Raw genomic sequence first — 12,289 nt, 5'->3', positions numbered from 1 at the left:
AGAGATACAAGGAGAAGATACAGGGAGAAGATGCCATGAGCCAAGGAGAAGACTGGAACACCCATACCATGAGGCTGTGACCCTTCACTTTGTGGATCCTCAAACATGAGAGGAAGGATGATGTTGCTGATAGGAATCAACTATCCAAGGCCCAGACACCCATCAGGTGTATGTTTTAAAATAGTTTTATAGTGTAGCTAAGACAACACTCACCCATACATATGACAGTAATGATAGGCTTCTTATGAATTATTAATATGAAAACTCAGAAGCCTTATTAAACACCCAGAACAAACAAATAGCGTGCACCTGCTTCTGTAATCCTTACATAAGTGAGGGAAGAGCTGTGATTTAGACTGTTTTGTGGTTTCTTTGGCCTCCGTCTGCCCCAAAGAAAACAAATACACACACAGCTGTTATAGCACTTGCTTTCTGCTCCAGAAAAGGGTAAATGTGGAATAGAAATCTTGAGTGCCTGCAGACATTGCCTAATAACTAAAAAGTGACAAAAACAGCAGGTCTCTCCTGGTTCCCAGTAAGGAGGCAGTAATTCATTATAAAAGAATCTCTGCACCTGCAGTGATGGCTGTTTCATGTTCATTTGTGCAGCAGAAGCTATCCTTGCATAACTGTGTGAGCTTGATGCTGAGGAAATAACATCACTACTGTGGGCCTGGAGCATAGCACAATGATGATCCCAAAACTAAAAGAAAAAGGTGTGCCAAGAGTGTCTACAGTTCAGTGGTAGTGGGCAGAGATTAAATAAGTACAGCTTTTAAAAAAATAAATATAAGCCAAAGATTTGGGAATTCCAGACTATGCCCAATTTAAAAACTTTCAAAGGATCATACAACTACGATATGGTATGGTACTTGCCTGAGGTTGGTGATGTCAATAAATTAACCTTTATTTTGACTGTTCTTTCTAATTGTCATTTTTGGTGATATTGGCCAAAGACCATGGATGTTATTTTAACAAATCCCATTGATTTGGAGAAATGAAATGTCCTCTAAAGATTCCTTTGGAAAGCTCTTGTGTTTTTTTCCTACTATAAACTAAATAATCTTGCAGTCATTTTTAATAAGAATCATTTCACATAAAATGAAAGTGTGAATCACAAGTTCTACAAAGCATTTCAGAGAAACTAATTTATGCATTCATCCATTCAGTTCCAATCAATTTCCAAGGGCCAACTACATGTTGTGCTAAACACTGGGAAAATAGAAGTGAGTAAGAGCCAACCCCCACTCAATAGAAATGTACATTCTAGTAGGGCAATTGACATGTGAGCTACTAAAAGCAATCAAATAACAGATTCTGATAAGAGTGTGAACTCTGACTCAGCAGGGCACAAAGATATGTGCAGTCAACTCTACCAGGCTTTCTAAAATAAGTAAACTTGAACTGAGTCATGAAATAGCATATTCACCACATTTCCAGAGAAGAACATGAATGCTTCAGAGAGAGGAAGCCAAACATGTGAAGGTAGAGAGTGAAATAGCTTGGTACATTCAGAAAGCTCAAGCTAGTACCATTTGGAATAAGGGTTCATTCATATATTAATTTATTAAACAAACTCCTTAGAATAGTGAATGAGGTATGCTCAGTGCATACCTGCCCAAAGACTACTTTATAGTGATGGAGACAGATTTTCAAAGTACTGGGTAAACCAATATATAAAATAATTACTAATTATAAGTGCTTATAAAGAAAAAGAGTGAGGGCTAGATGGAGAGTAGAGAAAAGGAGATGAAGAACAGAAATATTTTTAAATTTCAGGAAGTGCTCTTGTGAGAGGTGACTTTGAAACTGATACCTGAAGAATGAGCAAAAGCTAATCTTAAGCAAAGTAGATGCTATCACCATTTTAGGCAAGTAAATGGCATAGGTCCTGATATGTGAAGCAGAAGGTGGAAGGTAAGGTTAATCTAGTTCATGAAACGAAGTGCATGCTATCACTTTACTAAGGTGTTTATCCTCTCTCATAGGCAATAAAGAACCACTGATAATATTAAAAAGGGCAAATATGATCATATTTGCAATTTAGGAAATCCACTTTCTTGGCAGAATAGAGAGGTATTGGTCACAAAATAACCAGTTTGGAAATTGCTGCAGGGGTCCAGGGAGTAGAGAAAAATGGAGGCAAGTGATATTAAGGCAAGAAAGGAAAACTGACACTACTTAGTTTCCTATTGCTATAGAATTATTTCTTTTTATTTACTTTATTTGACTTTTATTTATAGTTTATAATACAAGAAATATATGTAATTTTGAAGAAATAAACAACAACCAAACAAAAAAATAAGACAATTAAAATTGCTAAAAGATACCAAAATATAAAGATGGTGATTCAATATTTTGTGTGCTTTCTTCTGGTCTCATTTTTATGCAAGAAAATATATAGTTTATAAATATTTTTGCCTAATTTTTTTCTAAAACTACTACATGATGGAGAGAGGCTTGGGAAGATAGCAGAGTGGGAGGGCCCTAACCTCATTTCTTCCCATGATGTGAATTAGATACCACTCACATCTGAATAGATAAACCAGAGAGTGATCTGAAGACTGGAAGAACAAATGCCACAACTAAATGTAGAGAAGAAGTTGCATCAAAGAGTTTAAGAAAGACAGAAGTGGTAGTTGGGAGTTACCTGCAAGAGGAAGGGAGCCACAAGTGTGGAGGGAGGGAAGCACCAGGGAGCCCAAATGCAGAGAATGAATCCCTATAACATTTCGCCTTGGAAACCAGAGGGGTTGAATTTTGTGAGTTTGTATATCCAGTGGGACTTGGAGCCCGGAGCTTCTATAAGTCAGCTGACCTAGCCCTGGGTGAGCCAGGAGGGTGATAACTGGGTCCTGCCCATAAAGAGGCAACAGTTTGAGGAGAAGCAACATGGAAGCCACAGTTTGCATAATATGAGAAAGATCTGTTTATACTGATTTTGGACTGACTTAGGGAACTTCTCCAGGAACAAAGGAGCTGGCACGTGTCAGTTTCTCCCCCCACTCCCAACATAAACACAGAGTTGTCTGTGGGAGGTCATGTTACATAAACACTAGTAACCTGCTAACAGTGCACCCCATTTGTGAGTTCTCCCGAGGACTTGCCCACTTCAAGCTTATTTGCCTTGGCCCTGGGCTCAACACAAATTTTGTTAATGTTGTATATGCCCTGCCAAGCTGCTGCCTCTACATCATGCCTGTGGTGGCCACCTTCCTTCAGGGAATCCAGCCTAGAACTAGTGGCTAAGTGCAAATTTTGCTAGCTCACTACATGCACTTTGCTCAGCCACTGGGTGTACAGACAGATACTGCACATATCCCAGCACCAGTGGCCCTGACTGCCAACATTGCTGCTGCATACTGAGCCCCTGGAAACCACCAGCCTGTGAGGTATCTGACCTAGGACTAGGGGCTCAGTACAGTTTTTGTTACACTGCTACCCTGCCCCTGGGCCCTTCTGGTGTCACTCCACACCTCCCAACCCCCCCTCCCCGAGCCAGTCTGCCTGGGCTTCACAACACAGAAAGCAAGCACATCCCACAATAGGCAGATGTCTGGACTGAAAGGAAAAGTGACTCAGAGTGGACATGAGTAACACACATATGAGACACCCCTGACGTGCCAGGTTCTGATGAACAGGGAACACTGCACTGCAGGGCACTACAGGGACTCTTCTTTATGAAACCACTACTTTCAAGAGCAAAAGACATAGCTGAATTTCCTAACACAGAGAAATAGATACAGAGAAGTAGACAAAATGAGGAGATGGACAAATATGTTCCAAATGAAAGAACAGGACAAAATCAAACCAGGAGATCTAAGCAAAACAGAAATAAGTAATATGTCTGACACAGAATTTAAAGTAATGATCATAAAGATACTCACTGGACTTCATAAAAGGGTGGAGGACTTCACTGATATCCTTGACAAAGTGATAAAAAAATCATATAAGAGATGAAGAACTCAATAAATGAAATTAAAGGTACAATAGGTGGAATACATTGTGAGCTACAAGAAGCAAAGGAACATATCAGTGACCTGGAAGTTGGAGTAGTGGAAAGCAAGCTGAACAGATGAGAGACAAAGAAATATTGCATAATGATGATAGACACAGAGAACTCAGTGACTCTATGAATGGTAATAACATTTGTGTTATATAGATCCTGAAAGATGAAGAAAGAGAAAGGGAGGAAAAATGTATTTGAAGGAATACTAGCTGAAAACTTGCCAAATCTAGGGAGAGAAACAGATCTAGATTCAGGAGGCACAACGATCTACAAACAAATACAACCCAAGAAGGTCCACACCAAGACATAGAGTAATTAAATGGGAAAAAATTAGTGATAAAGGATTTGGAAGGTTATAAGAGAAAAGAAGATAGTTACATAAAAGGGAAACTCCATAAGGCTATCAGCTGATTTTTCAGCAGAAACTTTGTAGACCAGAGGAGAGTGGTATGATGTATTCAAAGTACAGAAAGGAAAATATCAGCAACCAAGAATATTTTATCCAGCAAGGCTATCATTCAGACTAGAAGGAAAGATAAAGAGTTTTCCAGACAAAACAAAAGAATTAATGACAACTAAACCAACCCTACAAGAAATGTTAAGGGGGAGTTTGTGAGTAGAAAACAAACCATAAGTAAGAGAAAAATAGGAAGCACAAAAGTAATAATAGGGGTGCCTGGATGGATCAGTCAGCTAAGTAAGCATCTGCCTTTGGCTCAGGTTATGACACCCGGGTCCTGAGATAAGCCCTGCCTGTGGCTTCCTGCTCAGCAGAGTCTGCTTGTCCCTCCCCCCACCCCATTATCTTTCTCTCTGACTCTCAATCTCAAATGAATGAAAAATAAAATATTTTCAAAAGTAACAATACAATAAGTATATCTGCAAAAACATATCAAGAGAAGCATAAAATAAAAGAATATAAAATATGATACCTGAATATCTGAAATGTGGAGGGTAGAAGAGTAAAGAATGAGTTCAAAATTAAGCCACCATCAGCTTACTATAGACTGCTAAATGCAGTTATATGCATCATATACTTTTGATGTTATATACAAACTAAATGATAACCACAAATCAAAAATCAATAACAGATATGCACAAAAAAAGAGTAAGGAATCCAAGCATATCATTAAAGAAAACTAGCAAACCATGAAAGAGAAAAAGAGATGAAAGGATCAGAGAAAACAGCCACAAAACAAGTAACAGCCACAAGACAGATAATTTATTATCTGAAAACAGCCACAAAACAAATAACAAAGTGGCAATAATATATATCTATCAATAATTACTTTGAATATAAATGGACTAAATGCTCCAATCAAAAAACATAGGGTGATAGTGGATTAAAAAACAAGATAGACCTACATGATGCCTACAAGAGACTAATTTCATACCTAAAGACATCTGCAGATTGAAAGGGAGGGGATGAAGAAACATCTATCATGCAAATGGGTGTCAGAAGAAAGCTGGAGTAGCAGTACTTATATTGAACAAAACAGACTTTAAGACAAAGGTCATAAAAAGAGACAAAGAAGGACACTACATAATAATAAAGGGGACAATCCAACAAGAAGTTAATAATGGTAAATATATATGCACCCAACATGGGAGCACCTAAATACATAAAATAGTTACTAACAAACATAACAGAACTAATCAATAATAATACAATAGTAGTAGAGGACATTATACCCCACTTACATCAAGGGACAGTTAATCCAAACAGAAAATCAACAAGGAAATGGTGTCTTTGAATGACATGTTGGACCATATGGATTTAACAGATATATTCAGAACATTCCATCCTAAAACAGCAGAATACACATTATTTTCAGGTGCACATGGAACATTCTCCAGAATAGATCACATGTTAGGCCACAAAGCAAGCTTTAACAAATTCAAAAAGATTAAAGTCATACCATGCATCTTTTCTGACCACATTATGAAATTAGTAATCACCCACAAGAAAAAATCTGGAAAAGCCACATATACATGGAGATTAAATAACATGCTACTAAACAATGAATGGATGAGCCAGGAAATCAAAGAAATCAAAAAAGTACATGGAAACAAATGAAAATGAAAATTCAATGGTCCAAAACCTTTGGAACATAGCAAAAGCAGTTCTAGGAGGGAAGTTTATAGCAATACAGGCCTAACTCAGGAAGCAAGAAAAATCTCAAACAACCTAACTTTACACATGTAAGAGCTAAAAAGGAACAATAAACAAACCCCAAACAAACAGAAGGAAGAGTAGAGCAGAAATAAATGATACAGAAAGTAAAAAAACCAATAGAACAGATTAATGAAACCAGGAGCTGGTTGTTTGAAAAGATCACAAAATTGATAAACCTCTAGCCAGACTCATAAAGAGAGAGAGAGAGATGACTCAAACAAAATCACCAATGAAAGAGGAGAAATAACCAACACCACAGTAATACAAAGTATTGCTAGAGAATATTATTAAAAATTATATAGCAATGGGGCAGCCCAGGTGGCTCAGCAGTTTAGCACCACCTTTAGTCCAGGGCCTGATCCTGGAGACCTGGGATTGAGTCCCACGTCAGGCTCCCTGCATGGAGCCTGCTTCTCCCTCTGCCTATATCTCTGCCTCTCTGTGTGTGTGTCTCTCATGCATAAATAAATAAAATCTTTTTAAAAAATTATATATCAACAAATTGGACAACCTAGAAGAAATGACTATAAATTCCTAGAAATCTATATAATCTACCAAAACTGAAGCAGAAAGAATTTGAACAGACCAGTTTTCAGCAGTGAAATTCAATCAGGAATCAAAAGACTCCCCAAAAAAACAAAAATCCAAGACCAGATGGCTTCACTGGCAAATTCTACCAAATATTTGTAAAAAAGATGATACCTATTCTACTCAAACTATTCCAAAAAACAGAAGAAGGAAAAGTTCCAAATTCATTCTAGGAGGCCAGTATCACCCTGATACCAGCCAAGCACCCTTGACTATATATGAAATGTAGGAAAACTATGGAACTTTTAATATTTAATTTCTAACTGGCTATATTATTGAACTCATTAATTCTAAGGGGTTTTTTTCTGTTGATTTTCACAGGCTATTCAGGTGGACAATCATATCATTTTATAACATTTGATAAATTTGCTTCCTCTTTCCAATATGATTAAATCATTACATAGTTTTCTTATTTAGTTGTGTTAGCTGGCATTTCCTGGACAGTCTTACACAATCTTTGTGATGATAGGCTCTTTTCATTATTCCTGACTTTGATGGGGATTTCTGTGGTGTTACATCATGAGGCATGAAATAATATTGTTCAAATATTTTAAGCTGTGCATATTATCATGTGAAAAAGTTACTCTTTAATCCTATTTTTAAAGCTTTATTGAGAATAGATGCCAAATTTTATTAAATATCTCTTCATTATCTCTTCTGATGCTTTTATTTTGAAGACTAATAGTAATGCATATCCTGATATCAAACCCCTCCTTTCTTAGAACAAATCTTGCTTAGTCATTATAGCTTAGTCTTTTAAGAAATATTTTAGGTTGTTTAGTTAATATTTATTTAGGAAATTGATTAGTCCTTTGGTTTTTGTGCTCTCTTTGTAAAACTTTGGTGACACAGTTAGCTATCAATATAATAAAAGAAATTGGAAATATTCTCTCTTTTTTTACGTTCTGCATGTTTGGGACAACTATTTAATAAATTTTTTGTTTATTGCATGAATTTTGATCTAGTAAATATTTCTACCTCTTTTAGGATTGATATATTTTATTTTTATTTTCCTGAAACATTGTTTACTTCTAGTTATTTGTGTAGAATTATAGGATGAATTATCTTATCTTACCTTTTACATTTTTCTTATCAATTACTATAAGTTCCTTTTATTGTTCTTTTTTTTAAATAAATTATATAATTGATATTATATATGTCTGGCACATAGAATGTACTATTTAATAATAACATACCTATTATTATTACTATTTATTAAATGGTGTTTTTCTAATTATATTTTTTACATTTTCTTATTTTTTGACAAAAAATAAAACACAAAGTTGAAGTTATCTTTGTTTCTTGTTTCATGATACTGTATCTCCTTCCTTTCACTGGGGCAACCATTATTGTGAATCTGATGTGACTCTGTCAATTCTACATTTTTAAATCTTACAAATCTACAAGCTAATGAACAATATACAGTATTATTTTATGTTTTTAAAGCACTTATTGAAGCACTTACTGATACCCTGCTCAGACTGCCACGTTTGCCACAAGTCTCTTACAAAAACTGTTTGAAAAGTTTTTATACTCAATTTTCAAAAACTATGCTAATGGACCTATAGCTAGATGGATATACTTATACATCTTGATATGCATTTGTTTTTAGCAGCTGTGTGGTATTTTGTCATGTGACTAGCCAGATTTTATTAAATCCCTTCCTATAGTAATATTTCCATCCTCTTGATTTTTAGTCTTTAGTTATAATTTACTCTTTGTTAAACTGAGATACAATTGACACATAACACTGTATTCATTTTAGAAATAAAACATAATGATTTGATATAGGTATATACTGTGAATGATCAAACTAAATTTAATTAACATTCATTACCATACTTCAGTTACAATTTTTTTCTTCTGATGGGAACTTTTGAAATTTACTCTTTCAGCAACTTTCAAATACAACATATAATATAATTAGCTATAGTCATCTTGCTACATTCTGTCCTCAGGACTTATTTATCTTGTTGGTATAGTTTGCTTTAAGTGGGTGGCAGGCACTGAGGAGGGCACTTGACGGGATGAGCACTGGGTGTTATTCTGTATGTTGGCAAATTGAACACCAATAAAAAATAAATTTATTATTACAAAAATAAATAAATAAATAAATATTAAAAAATAAAAAATAAATTAAAATAAACCTAAACCAAAAATTAAAAAGTGTATCTTTTGTTGTTATTGTATTTCTGGAGTTTTCCTTTAAATATTGTCTCACCAATTCTGACTTTTAATAATTAATTTAAATCTGTTTGTAATATTTGGAGTACTATATACTTGGTTTTGTGTTTTTATTTACCATGCTTCTCTACATTTTCTTGGGTTTTGTTTTTGTTTTTGCTTTCTATTATGTTATTGAATTTTCTTAATTCTTTATTTTCCTCTAGCGGTTTTGGAATTATACATCTATTTGTATTCTTTTAATGGTTAACCTCAAATTTATAACATGTAAACTCAATTTAGCAGTTTAAAATTAATCATTAACTATATCATCCTACCAAACAGTGCAAAAACATTGGATGATTGAACTCCAGACTCTGATTTTCCAGGTAATTTTTGTCTAGATTTTTGGTCAAGGCTTGATTTTTAATTACAATTTAGTGATTATTTTTGTATTTATTCATAATAACATCGCAAACATCAAAAATGAGCAAACTAACTTTACAGAAGTCATTGGGTGCACAATGGGAAATTTTTTTTTACCATAAAGAAAGATAATAAAGCAATCTAAGGGAGATTAAATAAATATGTTCAGAGTATTTAAAAAAAATAAAAGAGGTGATAGAAATCATTAGACAAGGACAAGAGACAGTGAGAAAGAATCAGTTAGCATAGGTAGTCATTGAAATGAAATCACTCAGTAGATAGGTTGGACAACAGATCAGATCTTGCTGAAGAAAGAACTCACAAAGTGGAAAATAGATCTGAGGAAGTCAAGTCACCCAAAAACACAATACATGGAGATAGATACAATATAGGATATAGAAGTTAGAAACATGAAGGATAGAATCACCAATTCCAATATATGTTGTTTAAAAAAATTCTAGACAGAGATCACATAAAGAATGGGAGAAAGACAATGGTAGAGATAATAACTAAAACTTTTCAGAACTGACAAAGATATGAAAAGGAACGTATCAAATTCTTAGCAGGTGCAAAAAATAAGGGCACACTTACTCAACCCATAATGAAATTTAGAAAATTTACAGCAGAGAGGATCAAAGCTCCAGAGGAAAACTCAGTGCAAGTTATTTTTCATGGGACTCCTTAGGACCTCCTTTCTGGCTCAGGCATTCCTTTTACTTGGTGTGGGGTTTCCCTGCTCAGACTGCCACGTTTGCCACAAGTCTCTATAAATTTCTAAATATTTTGTAATTAGGGTCATATATCCTTATAAATTTAAAATATTAATTTTCTAATAGTTGTAGTTTATTTTCATACTTTTAAAAAAGGTAATTTTTACCTGTGCTGTCTTATTGTCAGAAAAGATTTGTTTTCTTCTGCTTTTCTGTGACTTTCTGTTTTGCATAAACTATGTAATAAATAATTCCTGATTGTAATAACCACAACTAGTCCAAACTTTTGTTTGTTCAACCAATGACAGAAGCCAATGGAATAGTCTTTGACCATCTAAGACTCATCTGTCTTTTGTTAACAGAATAATATAGGCTTATTAACTAGTTCACTCCTGCCTGAAATACAGAGGCAGCTAAACTAAAAGAAAAATAGGCAACATTGTGTCTGTCTACAGTATCCATAAGTTTCAGAAATATTGTCTACCTTTTGGATACTCAACTTGTTTTATCAAAGAGATAGCATCAAAGAGAATTGAAAATTGAAAATCTATTCATGCAACAATGTTTAACCATCTAACTTTATTAGTCAAACTTCTTTCAGGGCAGTATGGTCGAATTGCTTCTTGCACCAAAAGGGAGAACATTGTCAGCTGGGCATAGGATGAGGTGTACAGGGAATCAAAGACTGAATGGGCCACTAGGCCCTACCTGGAATACCAGTCTGTAATCCTTCCCTAGGCCCTTTATGAATGTGTGTGCCTACATGTGTGCATGCACATGCAAACACAAATGTGCTTCTAAATATATTCCAAAATATTCAATGTTAATAATACTATTTGATTTGTGTTGACTTTATGGGTGATAAAAACTTTGTCCCATAGCCACTAAAGGGTCTTCATTAATTTAATTAAATTTGCATTTACGTCCCCATCTGGTTTTCCTTCAGTTTGAATGGTTTATTAGAATAGACTCTAGACATTTTCTGTGGAAAACCTGTGTTCTGTCAGTGAAAATCCTGAGAAATAATAATAGCAAGAAACTTAATTGTATCTCTTGTTCTAGTTTCCCAAAAGAAAATCAATTCTAACAATTTAATTAATGCTCTTTCTGCTTCTTTCACCCTAATCATCTATACAGTTATGTGTTCCTTCCTGGTATTTCCATTGTTGCTTATGGATTTAAAATGGAGATAATATATTTAAAATGTTATATAATAGCATGTAATATATTATAAAACTACAAATATGTAATCTATTTCAGATGTCAGGATATATAATAAATACACATAATATATAATAATTATAAAAATGTAAACCTTTCTTATACACTTCTATAAATGTGACTTTCTAGTTATTTAGAAATATCCATCTGACAGAGATGGCAAATGGGAATGGAAAAGAAAGTAGATGACATTCAACCACTGGTCACCAAAAATGGGATTTTTGAGTGACTTTTATGCTAATATTCTTAGAAGCCAGCCATTGTGGAGAGAGCAAAATAAATCTCTAACTTTTTCTACTCTTTTAAAAAGATCAAGAGTCAGGGCAGGCTGATCTGGGCATCAAATTCCTATGGACAGAGAAAATTCAGAAGACATATGTCCTTTCCACATAGGGAAGTGAAAAAGCCAACCTTTTGAAGTAAGAGACTGTGGAAAGAAAAGGAAAACAAAAGAGACTGGGAAAGGTAAATGGTCAGAATCAGTTTCTCAGGCATTCTCCCATTGAGCGCCCTAGAACTCCAGAAGGAGTTGACCTCACAGAGTTTTATCCTATATCAAGAAGAAAACAAGGGCATTTGGGTGGCTTGGTCAGTTGGGAGTCCAACTCTTGATTTAGGCTCAAGTCATAATCTCATGGTTGTGGGATTGAGCCCTGGGTCAGGCTCCACACTCAGTGAGGAATCTGTTTGAAATTCTCTCTCTCCTCTCTTTCTGCTCCCATACACACACACACTCCTCTCTCTCTCTCTCTCTCTCTCTCAAATAAATAAATAAATAAATAAATAAATAAATCTTAATAAAAAGAAAAAACAAGTAGCCACAAGATGGAAAGGCTTGGTTTGCTTATGAGGCCTGAGTGAGCCCTCTGAAGACTCCTTCCTCTCCTTTAGTGTGTAGAAGAGCTCCAGAAATTCACATGCTCCATTGTGTGGGGAGTAGGAAGTAAAGAAAGTAGTTGAGTTGAACCATTGGACCTGTATGGTATTGCTATGGCA

The sequence above is a fragment of the Canis lupus genome, chromosome 7, assembly GCF_003254725.2.
Source record: "Canis lupus dingo isolate Sandy chromosome 7, ASM325472v2, whole genome shotgun sequence".
NCBI lineage: Eukaryota > Metazoa > Chordata > Mammalia > Carnivora > Canidae > Canis > Canis lupus.
Note: the sequence above shows the minus strand (reverse complement) of the source record.